Genomic DNA, 13,556 nt, shown 5'->3' with positions numbered 1-13,556 from the left:
GCTAAAAGTATTTACTTGCAAACATGGCTTTTGTGACTTAATTGATACATCAATGCACCTCAGGCTGACTGATCTGGCAAGTGTCTCCAGTACGGCTTGGAAAGACCCAGCAGCATAGAAACATAATGCGGTGACCACCTTCACAGCCAGGGGTAGAGCTGTCCCTGTGGTCAAACTTGTCTGGAGGTCACATTCAAGGAGATAGCATAACTCAGTGCCAGCTTCTCTTATGAAGTGTAGACAGATCTCTTCAGACGTAGCAAGGTCATCATGCGTAGGTCAAAACACATATCACCAGGAATGACGGCAAGTGAGCAACAAGTGCTTTAGGTGAACTCACATCATCTTTCCTTCCCTTCATAGAATCTCCTCTCCGTCCACCAAATCTTAGAGTGCCATAAGAACACCCAAAGGAATGTTCATGCAGAACTAATTAAATGGACACTGCCAGCAAGAGTATTGGAGGAGAAGTATTGGTGAAAACAGTAATACTGAATGAAAAAAAATCGGTGGGTCAGAATTTCCTCGGAGCAGTTTCCGCTTTCCCACCGTAAACTTTGCCAGAGTTTCCCGTTGGAGTTCCAAAAAAGTTACAGCAGCGAATTTGGAGCAGTATAGGAAAAATTATAGACCTGTGTCAAACACCAGCAGAAAGAAATGCAACAAGAACAATGCATATACATATATTCAAATAGCAACAAAATCGCAGGGCCTAGAAATTCGTTAGCCCCCAAAAATGGGAATGAGGATTGCGATGCCCGATCACCCCGTGCCCATTCAAAGGAATGCAGGCAGCATGCAAACTTCATGCTGCCTGCTGATTAGCATGATTGTGGCATTCAGCCCAGCTCTGATCCCATTGCTGAGTGACTGAACGCTCAACAGGGGACCCAAGTTCATGAGAGGCTTGCACCAATGAAAACTTGCCTACATTTCTGAAAGGCAATTTATCCTCTTAAAGGGGAGGTGTATTCTGCCTGCAACAGTTCTCTGGACTGGCTAGGTATGAAATTGAGATGATGAATAAACAAGAATTATGTCATAACAAGGGAGAGAGCATGCACCAAGATTCTTTGATGCAGCACTCAAGGCCTTGGTGCTGGATGTCAACTTGAGAAGGGAGGTGCTGTTTCCACAGGGGGCCACGAGCAACGTTCTCTCTAAGCTTCACAGTCACTTGGCCGTGCAACTGTCTGTCGGTCCCGCGCAGCTCGGGACCGGCTTTTCCCATGTTAAATTGTGCGCATACACGCTACTGTGAATGGGCCATGCAGCGTGCACCCCCAAAAAATGAGGGGGTAAATTGACCAGGAGGCCCTCCAGGCAAATGTGTAAAGTTCATTGGGAGCAGATAGCTACAGTGGTAAATGCCAGCAGTTTAGCCCCAAGGAACTCGACGCCGAGCAGGAAGAAGTTCAATGACCTCACAAGAATAGTCAAAGTTAGTAAATTAATCTCCAAATACCTTATCCCACCACTAGCGTTACACACTGCTCAATGCATCACACTCCCATCGCTCATCTACCAACCATCTCTATCAAAATGACTCACACCTCACATTCATAGATACACCTCACCCTCATATATTTACCACTGCTGCAAGCCTCACTCCCATATCTTATGGTTTGCACACATTATCAGCTATTCACACTTGACAGGCATACCACCCAAACACATTGCACCACACTCACTGACACACTTTCCTTTATCTGTAGGAAAAGATGGCTCACAACTGGTGCCCAGCAGGACCAAACCGGTGGGGGCAGGTGCACCTGCATAACCTGACCACCATGGAGGAGACAGTGTTAGCCCTTCTTGGAAGGGGCAACTCTGAGCTCGTGATCAGCAGCGGGGCTGAAAGAATACAAGATACTGGTATCTTCCTTTTTACATCCCACTTTGCCCTCACCTCACAATACCTTCTGATTTACAAGCGGCACATGGTATAAACTTGCACCTTTTGCTTTTCCCTGCTCCCCTCACTACAACCCTACCCTTGCACCTTTCTCATTTCAGAGACCCAAGAACTCCAACCTGGCCAGCCAGTGGTGCAAGAAGAGGGAGAGGGGAGTGATGATGAGGATAAAACACCGTCACTCGATCTGACACTCGCAGCCACCAGCTCAGATACTCGCACTGCGCGGAGTTTAGAGGGTAGCTTAGAGGCGGGATCTGCACATGGTGAGTCAATGGGCACAAGTGGGCTGCAGCCAAGGCGAGGGAAAGGGTAGCGCAGATGCCAGCTCCCTACAGGACGAGGTCGCACACTGGAGTACTCTGTAGCAGAGGACTCAAATTAAGACTTTGATGGGGCAACCGCTGGAAGAAGGCTGATGGGTACACTCAACAAAATGAGTGGCAGGCCTGCCAGAAAGCCGGAGTGCAATCTGCCACCAGCCTTGCATCGGGCTCTGCACAGAGCTTGGAGCCCATGATTTCCAGCATGGAAGAATGAGTAACTCTATTAACACACTTGTGAACCCAATCAGGATGCAGAGTCTGATGGCTGTTGTCTTACACTCCATTGTAGCAAAAGCAGAAGCCACCCAACGTCTGAGTGCTGCAATGGAAGCTCAGACTGCTGACATCATGGCTGTGTTTGAGTGTCAAAAGGGGCTTGCAGGGAATTACTGCAGTCCAGCCATCTGTCCTCCAACAGATGGCTAGGAATGTTGAGGTGCCACCCCGGCAGTGGCTGCGTGGAGCACGAACCTGCTGTCCTCACTCAGGATGACTGCATTTGTCCTTCCACCACTGCCAGTCCGTCAGTGCCCTTGCTGTTGCCTGTCAGCCAACCAGCCAAGACTGCTGACACCCATGCCAAGGTGGTGCAGGCTGCAGATGGGCCTTCTGCTCAAGGTCATCCTGCAAGCCCATCTGCAGTCTCCCTCACTGAAAATCAGCAGCCTTCCACCAACCATGCTGCAACATTAGGGTAGCACTGTGTAGGAGCACAAGGACAGGCAAGGGTACACTGAAGTCAGGCACTAAGGGAATGCACAGGGAGATTAGTTGACTTTGTTATGTAATATTAGATGGCTTGATGTATAAAGTTGGACTAGAATGTTTCTTTTGTGGTGGCTTTTATTTCAGCATTGTGACCAAGAGGATGCTCAGTGACAGAAGGAAGATAAGGTGTGGGACTATTGTTGAATGGGAAATTGGGGTTGCGTTGACTGTTACCACAGTTGGATGAGTTGATCAGGACAGCCTGGGCAGAAAAGGGCTGTCTAAAAAAAAACAGAAAATGCTGGAAATCTCAGCGGATCAGGCAGCATCAATGGAGAGAGAAGCAGAGTTAACGTTTCAGTTTGATGACCCTTCGTCAGGGCTGTCTGCATTGCCTCCACCCTTCTGCTTCCTCCTCCTCCTCCTCCTTAGCTGGTCATCATATGCCTGGTGGTAAGGGCTGTGCCTTCATGATGGTGAGGTTGTGGAGCATGCAGCAGACTATGACGAATCTTGAGACACGTTCTGTTAAGTACTGCAGGGCTCCTCCAGAGCAGTCCGAGCATGGAAGCATTGTTTAAGCATGCCAATGGTCTGTTGTATTCGATTCCATGTGGCAACATGGCTCTCATTGTATGCATATTGCCCATGTGTGGTTGGGTTGCAGAACAGAGTCATGAGCCAGGTGGTCAGTGCATAGTCTTTGTCGCTCAGAAGCCGCCCTCTGCTTTGTTGTGGGTGGCTCAAAGACTGAGCGAACAATGGACTGGTGCAGAATTAAAGCATCATCACTGCTGCCAGGATAGGGAACATATGTTATCATGATTTGATGAGCATAGTCGCACACTAACTGCACAATCAGCGAATGGTAAACATTGCAGTTGCGGTTTATCTCAGCATTTAGAATGTGGCGCCAGCAAAGCCACGTGCATGCAGTCGATGGCACCATGCACCATGGGGAAGCCTGCTATCCTGGCAAAGCCACATACACACTCCACCTGCTTCTCTTTGGTTAGAGAGAAGATAATGAACTCCCCTCTCCTGGCATAAATTGCATCTGTCACCTCTCTTTTGCAGCAGTGGGCGGCGAACTGGGAACCTTGAAGGTTGAACCAAGGCCTTCTCCACTTGCAGCACCACTCCCTGTGACCTCACCAACTTTAAGAAACTGGAAGTGGGGTGGGCGGGTTGGTGTTTGCAGCTTCTGGACACATGTTCAGCTGTGTGAGGTGAAGACAGGGCATTAGCTCCACCAATGAGGATGAAAATGGTAGCGCTGCTGTCAAACCAGCATTGCACCAGAATGGTGTCCAGCGCAGCACGCAGCAGGAGAATGCGCACACGGCGCGGACGCCATTTTTGTCACAAAACTGCACTCGTAGCGCTGAAATATCGGGCACTAGAGCCGAATTTCCAGCCCCAGAACTTCAGGCACAGGAATAAACCATTAAACTCACAATTAAGAGGGAATTCCTGAAGTCCCCAGCAAACCGCAGTAATGCTCATTTTCGAATGCCGTGAACAGATTTTTTTTTAAACAGCATCGGACCAAATAGCATCAAACAGAATGAAATTAATGATGGAAAAAGAAAGACTTACATTTATACAGCACGTTTCATGACCTCAGGATATCCAAATCACTTTACATGCAATGAAATATTTTTGAAGTGGTCTTTTGAAATAAGCTGAGAAATGTTTCCACCGATCAAAATGACATTTCAGAAATCCGATGCATAGCCCTACTGCCTGAATTGAGCGAGGCACAATTTCCAAATGTATGGATGGACAGTCAAGAGCACAGCACCTCTGAATTAGCCCTTTTATCATTCGCTCTTCAGAAATGAATGTAAATTGTATTGTCCACTTCACTTGCCTTCCCTGGTGCCATCTTCCGCAACTCTATTTTCCTTTGGGTGAAATAATTTTGCCTGACTTCCCTTCTTACTCCGAACTTCATAATCTTAATTCATTTGAACCCTTTGCTATAGTGAACAGTTTGCCTGGATCCCTTCATTATCACCAGGCTCGAAGGAACTCAGAATCACAGGACAGTTGAGAAAGGCTTCAGACAGATCCTTGACAGAAAGTATTCAAATATCTGAATGTATTCTCAAGTAACATTGTTCTTGAGTGTCTAAAGACTAGATTTACTACCCCTCATGAAAAATTAGACTGTTTAACCCCAGCAATTTTGCAAACTGTTCAGTGCACACTTAGGCTCAGCTATTACAGAGAAACATAGAAACATAGAAAATAGGTGCAGGAGTAGGCCATTCGGCCCTTCGAGCCTGCACCACCATTCAATAGGATCATGGCTGATCATTCCCTCAGTACCCTTTTCCTGCTTTCTCTCCATAGCCCTTGATCCCCTTAGCTTTAAGGGCCATATCTAACTCCCTCTTGAATATATCCAATGAACTGGCATCAACAACTCTCTGCAGCAGGGAATTCCACAGGTTAACAACTCTCTGAGTGAAGAAGTTTCTCGTCATCTCAGTTCTAAATGGCCGATCACTTATCCAAAGACTATGTCCCATGGTTGTGGACTTCCCCAACATCGGGAACATTCTTCCCGCATCTAACCTGTCCAGTCCCGTCAGAATCCTATACGTTTCTATGAGATCCCTTCTCACCCTTCTAAACTCCAGTGAATAAAGGCCCAGTTGATCCAGTCTCTCTTCATGTGACAGTCCAGCCATCCCTGGAATCAGTCTGGTGAACCTTCGCTGCACTCCCGCAATAGCAAGAACATCCTTCCTCAGATTAGGAGACCAAAACTGTACACAATATTCCAGGTGAGGCCTCACTAAGGCCCTGTACAACTGCAGCAAGACCTCCCTGCTCCTATACTCAAATCCCCTAGCTATGAAGACCAACATACCATTTGCCTTCTTCACCGTCTGCTGTACCTGCATGCCCACTTTCAGTGACTGATGAACCATGACACCCAGGTCTCGTTGCACCTCCCCTTTTCCTAATCTGCCGCCATTCAGATAATATTCTGCCTTCGTGTTTTTGCCCCCAAAATGGATAACCTCACATTTATCCACATTATACTGCATCTGCCAAGCATTTGCCCACACACCTAACCTGTTCAAGTCACCCTGCAGCCTCTTAGCGTCCTCCTCACAGCTCACACCAACACCCAGTTTAGTGTCATCCGCAAACTTGGAGATATTACACTCAATTCCTGCATCTAAATCGTTAATGTATATTGTAAATAGCTGGGGTCCCAGCACTGAGCCCTGCGGCACTCCACTAGTCACTGCCTGCCATTCTGAAAAGGACCCGTTTATCCCGACTCTCTGCTTCCTGTCTGCCAACCAGTTCTCTATCCATGTCAGTACATTACCCCTAATACCATGCGCTTTGATTTTGCACACCAATCTCTTGTGTGGGACCTTGTCAAAAGCCTTTTGAAAGTCCAAATACACCACATCCACTGGTTCTCCCTTGTCCACTCTGCTAGTTACATCCTCAAAAAATTCCAGAAGATTTGTCAAGCATGATTTCCCTTTCATAAATCCATGCTGACTTGGTCCGATCCTGTCACTGCTTTCCAAATGTGCTGCTATTTCATCCTGAAGATGGTACACACTGCAGCCACGGTACGCCAGTGGTGGAGGGAGTGGATGTTTAAGGCGGTGGCTGGTTTAAGCTTAAGACCCCCAGGAATGTTGATGAAGTCATCAAGAATATTGAGTCATACTTAAACCTGGTCTGAGGATTCGCACGCAACAGGGAGGAGAGAAATGTGGTTCACCCTCTAAAGCTGCATTATTAACCAATTGCATATTTTGCTGAGTGGTAATTCAGGAGGGGAGGAGGTAAAGGGGACAGAATTTTCTATGGAAGTTTGACATAAATGAACAATCCAATCTTATAATTTCTTCTTCCACATTCTCCCACCATTCTATCACGTAAACGCGCGCGCACACACACACACACACACGCATATGCAAACACGTATACATGTGCACAAATGCCCACAAACTGCACATGCATATTTGCAGCTTTGCACGCACATGTACACATGCATGCATAATCACACACCTCACCTGCACACATGCATGAGCACGCACCTGTACACACTCACATACGAACACACAATCACAATACACATGCACAGGTGCACAATCACACACGTGCGCAGACACACACCCATAATCACACATATGCATGAGCACACACACATACATACTACACCATAAGCATACATATTTCATACATGCAAAGATATCTAAAGATATACATGGCTTCCACTGAGTGACTGCAAACGGAAGCATGCTTGATGGGCATGATCGCCCCAATTGCTAGCACTTAGTAGCTGAAAAATAACATTTTAATTAGTTGTATTTCAGGTTGGTAAAGAGCAGGGAAGGCAGAATAAGAAGTATATGAATCCTTGAGCTTGCTGCTGAGGTTGAGCCTAGTGCTGAGTCTCAAGCTTGTCCTGCTGCAGAGGTTGAACCTCGGTATGGGCTTGGGAGCTGCCCAGGTATCAGGGAGCGGAAAGAGATGGAAATACTTTGATGAAAAGTATAGGGTTCCCAATTCAGGTTGGATGTATTCTTGGAGGTTTGATCACCTCCCTCGACTGCCCCATTCCCATGCTCCCTCCATTGGCCGTACAACATGTCCACTCTCACCATGCCTCACCTTTCTACACCGACTGGAAAGCAAACAGGCTCTTTTTGTTACCCGATTGGATGATTCTTGACTGTCAGTCAGGCAGCCTTTTCTTTCCCATCTCCCACATTATTCTAACTAATAAACAAATGTTGAAGAATGTTTTTTTAATACGACTAAGATATTTCTCCTGGGTTGACCTGGAGATTAATCTTCAGTTCATGGAGCCTCCAGGACAACCCTGAATGGGTGGCAACCTTAGGAAAGGGATTTGGAGGTTGCACTTTACATCAAGGATTGTCATGATGTCAAGAGTAGGTGGCTCTGGGACACCTTTACCGAAAAGAAGTTTGAGATACAAACCATGCAGCACATGGAAGAGGCAGGCTCTGATAGGGACGGGACAGACAGTGGTGGATCGAACAGGAATGGGGAACAAAGGTGGGTCTGGCAGGGGGAAGATGAGCAAAGGAGCAGGTGTGGCCCAGAAGTAACAGACTTTAAGCTGCCGTATTCTCTATAATGGAGCGATACTCAAAGCACCAGATGGAAAATTGCTTCCTCGACCAAAGGAATAGCATCCCTACACCAGGTACCCTTGCTATTCGAAGTCCGTCAGCCTGCCATCGCGCCCCCAGCTGAGAGACATTGTCAGCCTAGGCCCCCTGATTATATAGTTTGTCTGCCGAGCCTGCCTGCCCACCACTTAACTAGTTTGCCAGCCCACCATCCGCTCCCTCATTCCCTTCCACTTCTCTGCCCATACCCATTCCTGATTTGCCTTTTTCCTCACCCCTGATTCCTCAACTTCTCCCTATCCTCCCCTCATCATTTCCCCATCTCCTTTTCCTCCCCATCTTTTCTCACTTCCCCTCCCTCTTTACTCCTTTTCTTTTCTACCTCTCCTCTCCTCCATTCACCTCCCCCCCTTTTGCACTTTTCACCTATTCTTCTTCTTCCTTTCTCTACCAGCCCTCTCCTGCACCTAGCTTCGCTCAGTGGTAGAAGTTTCCTCTGTATCAGAAGGTCGTGGGTTCAAGCTCCATTCCAGAGACTTGAACATATAACCTAGGATCCCAATGCAGTACTGAGGGAGTGCTACAATCTTGTAGGATTATTTTTCTCACTTGTTCAGAATACAAAGGGATAAGAATCAAGTGAAACTCATCAGTTATTTTTTAAGTTTAAAAGAATTTAAGATTACATAGAAGCAAGACATGTTTTTACCAGAAAGCAATAACTTTTCATACAACCTTTTTTCTAGCGAATACAATTCAAGACAAATAATTGATCAGATTCTTTGTTTTTGGAGAGAAAACAAAGGTTATTTTCCAATAGTGTCTTACTCTGATATAGTTTATGTTTCTCCTCCAAACCCGTAGAATGAGCTGTTTTATATGGTTTCCTTTCCAAAATCTGCTGTTTAATTATCAAATATTAAAGAATTTCATCAGTTTACAGGCCTTGCTTCCTGATCTCTGCATCAGTGCCGATTGTGTCTTCCTCTCAATTACTTCAGGTATAACCTACAAAGACTCAATTTTGTCTAGCTAACATATAAGGTTCTCTCTCAGCATCCTGGCCAATATGTATCCTGACATCCATCAGGCTGACAGCTATGTTCTTTACCAAGAGAGCGAGGGTTCCATTCAAGTCCATTATTTTAGTCTACTTTAAAACAAGTATCAAAAATCCAAAATCTTTCCCATCTTTTGGTTGAGACATTAAACCAAGATCCCCGGTACTATTCAAAGAGCAGACAAGTTCCCCATGCCAATATTTATCACTCAACCAACATCACTAAAAATCACGTTATCTGCTGTTTGTGGGACCCTGCTGTGCACAAATAGCTGCCACATTTCCCTACATTATGACAGTAACTACACTTCAAAAGTATTTCATCAGCTGTAAAGCATTTTTGGATATCTTGAGGTGCTATTAAATACAAATTCTTGCTATCTTCTTTCTTTTCATCACCCTGTTCCATTTTCTGTTAGCCCCCTCCGTCCTGCCGCCTTTTCCGCTCTCTCCCATTCCCACGATTTCTTCCTCTCTTTCCTCTCCTGTTCCTCTCCCCTGCTCCTACCATTCTCTCTTCCCCCCTTTTCCCCTCAGCCTCCTCTTCCCCACTCCCTACTGCCTTCTGTCCCCTTCTCTGCCTTGGTGTAAATATTCCCCTCCCTTTCACCCTGCTTGACCTGAATACTGCACTTGGCCTTGACACAACAACATAGGAGATTAGCTAGTTTTGATTAAAAATCAGTCACCCCAGCACAAGTGTTGCTGGATGCTGTTCCCAATGAACTAGTGCATCAACTCCATACACAACATTATCCTCTATTTGACCTCCGCCACCATACATGCCCATCTATTCATCTCCTGCTGCAGAAATTTACTCCTGTGCAAATGAACTGTCGGCACAAAGTCAAAATCCAATTCCAAGAATTTATTACTTTAATTGCGCTTTGTGTGCTGTCAGTATTTTTTACCGTGGTGGTTTTCCTCAGTGTCTGTGCATGGTGATGGATTCGACCTCTGAATCCAAAGTCTCTTCTGTGTTATTCTAGAGGGAAACGGAAGTGGGGTGACTGGCCAATGGATGTCATCGAGTTGGCTTATTAGCTCCTTCTGCTGGGACGCAAGATGGTGCAGCAACTGTTAGCACCAGGTGTGGTAACTACGCAGGTTTGCCTCCATCTGGATCTACATGGGCCAACTGAATGGGCTGGCTAGATGGCATGGATGTTGAGTAATCTGGACAGAATGCTCTCTCATTCATGTCCACTTCTGCCAAGCTACTAATACCGTTCTGTGACTTGCATGGGAACGGACCACAGGCTTGCAGTAAATTCTGTAAACCCTGCATCAGTGACAACTTGGCTCAGACAATAGCAATCCTGCCTCCTACTCAGAGGGTTGAGGGTTCATGCCCAGTACTGAAGGGGTGCAATATTTTAAAATGAGAGTTTAAAACAAGGCCCTGCCTGATTAGATGTAAATAAAATATCCATTCCTCCCTCAAGCAACACCAGCAGAAACAGATTCGCTGATCATTCATCCTATTATATGTTTACAGGGTCTTGCTGCTGCATACACAACAGTAGTGAGTAAGATTAATCAGAGAAACCACAAAGTGAGAGAAACTGGTTCCCCAGTACGATGAATCCAGACCAGACAGGATAGACCCACAGCCATTGCAGCCCAAGATAATTGAGGCATCAGTTAGAACATTCCCAAGAAAATACATGGCTGTGTTTGGGACCTCTGTTAAGTTGTGCTCTGCTACGGATGGCCCTGGAGGAGCTATATAGACCCTTCATAGAAACATAGAAAATAGGTGCAGGAGTAGGCCATTCGGCCCTTCTAGCCTGCACCGCCATTCAATGAGTTCATGGCTGAACATTCAACTTCAGTACCCCATTCCTGCTTTCTCGCCATACCCCTTGATCCCCCTAGCAGTAAGGACCTCATCTAACTCCTTTTTGAATATATTTAGTGAATTGGCCTCAACAACTTTCTGTGGTATAGAATTCCACAGGTTCACCACTCTCTGGGTGAAGAAGTTCCTCCGCATCTCGGTCCTAAATGGCTTACCCCTTATCCTTAGACTGTGACCCCTGGTTCTGGACTTCCCCAACATTGGGAACATTCTTCCTGCATCTAACCTGTCTAACCCCGTCAGAATTTTATATGTTTCTATGAGGTCCCCTCTCATTCTTCTGAACTCCAGTGAATACAAGCCCAGTTGATCCAGTCTTTCTTGATAGGTCAGTCCCGCCATCCCGGGAATCAGTCTGGTGAACCTTCGCTGCACTCCCACAATAGCAAGAATGTCCTTCCTCAGGTTAGGAGACCAAAACTGTACACAATACTCCAGGTGTGGCCTCACCAATGCCCTGTACAACTGTAGCAACACCTCCCTGCCCCTGTACTCAAATCCCCTTGCTATGAAGGCCAACATGCCATTTGCTTTCTTAACCGCCTGCTGCACCTGCATGCCAACCTTCAATGACTGATGTACCATGACACCCAGGTCTCTTTGCACCTCCCCTTTTCCTAATCTGTCACCATTCAGATAATAGTCTGTCTCTCTGTTTTTACCACCAAAGTGGATAACCTCACATTTATCCACATTATACTTCATCTGCCATGCATTTGCCCACTCACCTAACCTATCCAAGTCGCTCTGCAGCCTCACAGCATCCTCCTCGCAGCTCACACTGCCACCCAACTTAGTGTCATCCGCAAATTTGGAGATACTACATTTAATCCCCTCATCTAAATCATTAATGTACAGTGTAAACAGCTGGGGCCCCAGCACAGAACCTTGCAGTACCCCACTAGTCACTGCCTGCCATTCTGAAAAGTACCCATTTACTCCTACTCTTTGCTTCCTGTCTGACAACCAGTTCTCAATCCATGTCAGTACACTACCCCCAATCCCATGTGCTCTAACTTTGCACATCAATCTCTTGTGTGGGGCCTTGTCGAACGCCTTCTGAAAGTCCAAATATACCACATCAACTGGTTCTCCCTTATCCACTCTACTGGAAACATCCTCAAAAAATTCCAGAAGATTTGTCAAGCATGATTTCCCTTTCACAAATCCATGCTGACTTGGACCTATCATGTCACCTCTTTCCAAATGCACTGCTATGACATCCTTAATAATTGATTCCATCATTTTACCCACTACCGATGTCAGGCTGACCGGTCTATAATTCCCTGTTTTCTCTCTCCCTCCTTTTTTAAAAAGTGGGGTTACATTGGCTACCCCTTCAGGGTAGACTGTGGGGCCTAGAAATTGGAAGTGTTCATGCTGGCCATTCAAGCCTGTTTTGGGAGAAAATGGCAGCTGCCTCACTTCCGTCCACTGCTAGTGGGTCTCACGGTGGCCGCCATTTTCGGCAGATCAGCAGCACTGTTGTTGCCTGCGCTCACAGAAGTATTTTAATTAGTAAGAGCATGAGGTCAATCGGCATCGAATTGATGCTCGCTCATACATTTAGGAGCTCACTGCTCCTCTTACCGCCCTCTCTAAAGCACGCCCGTGTGTGCAGCCACTGACAGCACTTCACCATCATACACAGAGTATACCTGCTCTCAGGGTGTTTCATTTGATGGAAAGGATCTAGTTCTGAGGACGAAGTCTACTAGAGACACCTCTGGTTACAATGGTTACAAGATGAATGCAGGTGACGGAGACGAGAGCTGGCTTATCCGTAACAGTTTATGAATGAAACAAAAATGGTCATCATTCTGTGAAGCGAATGGCCAACGCTGACAGGTCACTATAAATTACCATCACCACCCATCTTCGACAGGGATCGATCAAGCCACAGTCTTTCCTGGAACAGTCGAAAGACTCCCCGCAAATGAATAAACAAGTTGCCAAACCCTTTTTCACTCTGTAGAAATTTTGCAAGCCGGAGCTAATTTTACACTTCCATAGGTAGGTTCCAGGGCTTTACTTGTTTCACTTTGATGCGCTTTAAACGGCAAGAGCTTTCCCCACAAGAGCTGCATGCAATGTTGTAACATTGCAACATTGACGGATTGGTGAGCGGGTGCTCGGTAAGTTGCTGTAATAAATACAGAAACTGTTGCATGGATGGGCTACAGGTTGACTCGTTTGTTCTTTGTTCTCCTTAAAGCTAAATGGTAACAGACGCGACCTACAGCCTACTGCTGCGCATAGCGCTTTAAAAAGCGTGTTGCGCCAGATTGTCCACTCCGCTGATGTAAATTAGCAGGCAGCACCAAAATACCTGCCTGCGCTCTTTCTGCGGGCGAATATTAGCCTTGGCCGGCGCTGTTACCGGCAGATTTCCTGTCTGCATGAATTTCTAGGTCTGGCTCTGTGAAGTGCTCAAATACCACTCCGCACAAATGCATCTCTGTTCCAGTGGTGAAAACCCCCTGAAGATGCTTCACATACTCTAAAATGCCTCCATGAATTAACAATGCCCAGAGAGCAG

This window comes from Pristiophorus japonicus, chromosome 11 (assembly GCF_044704955.1).
Source record: "Pristiophorus japonicus isolate sPriJap1 chromosome 11, sPriJap1.hap1, whole genome shotgun sequence".
NCBI classification, from domain to species: domain Eukaryota; kingdom Metazoa; phylum Chordata; class Chondrichthyes; family Pristiophoridae; genus Pristiophorus; species Pristiophorus japonicus.
The sequence above is the reverse complement of the archived record's forward strand: the minus strand, read 5'-3'. Positions refer to the sequence as shown.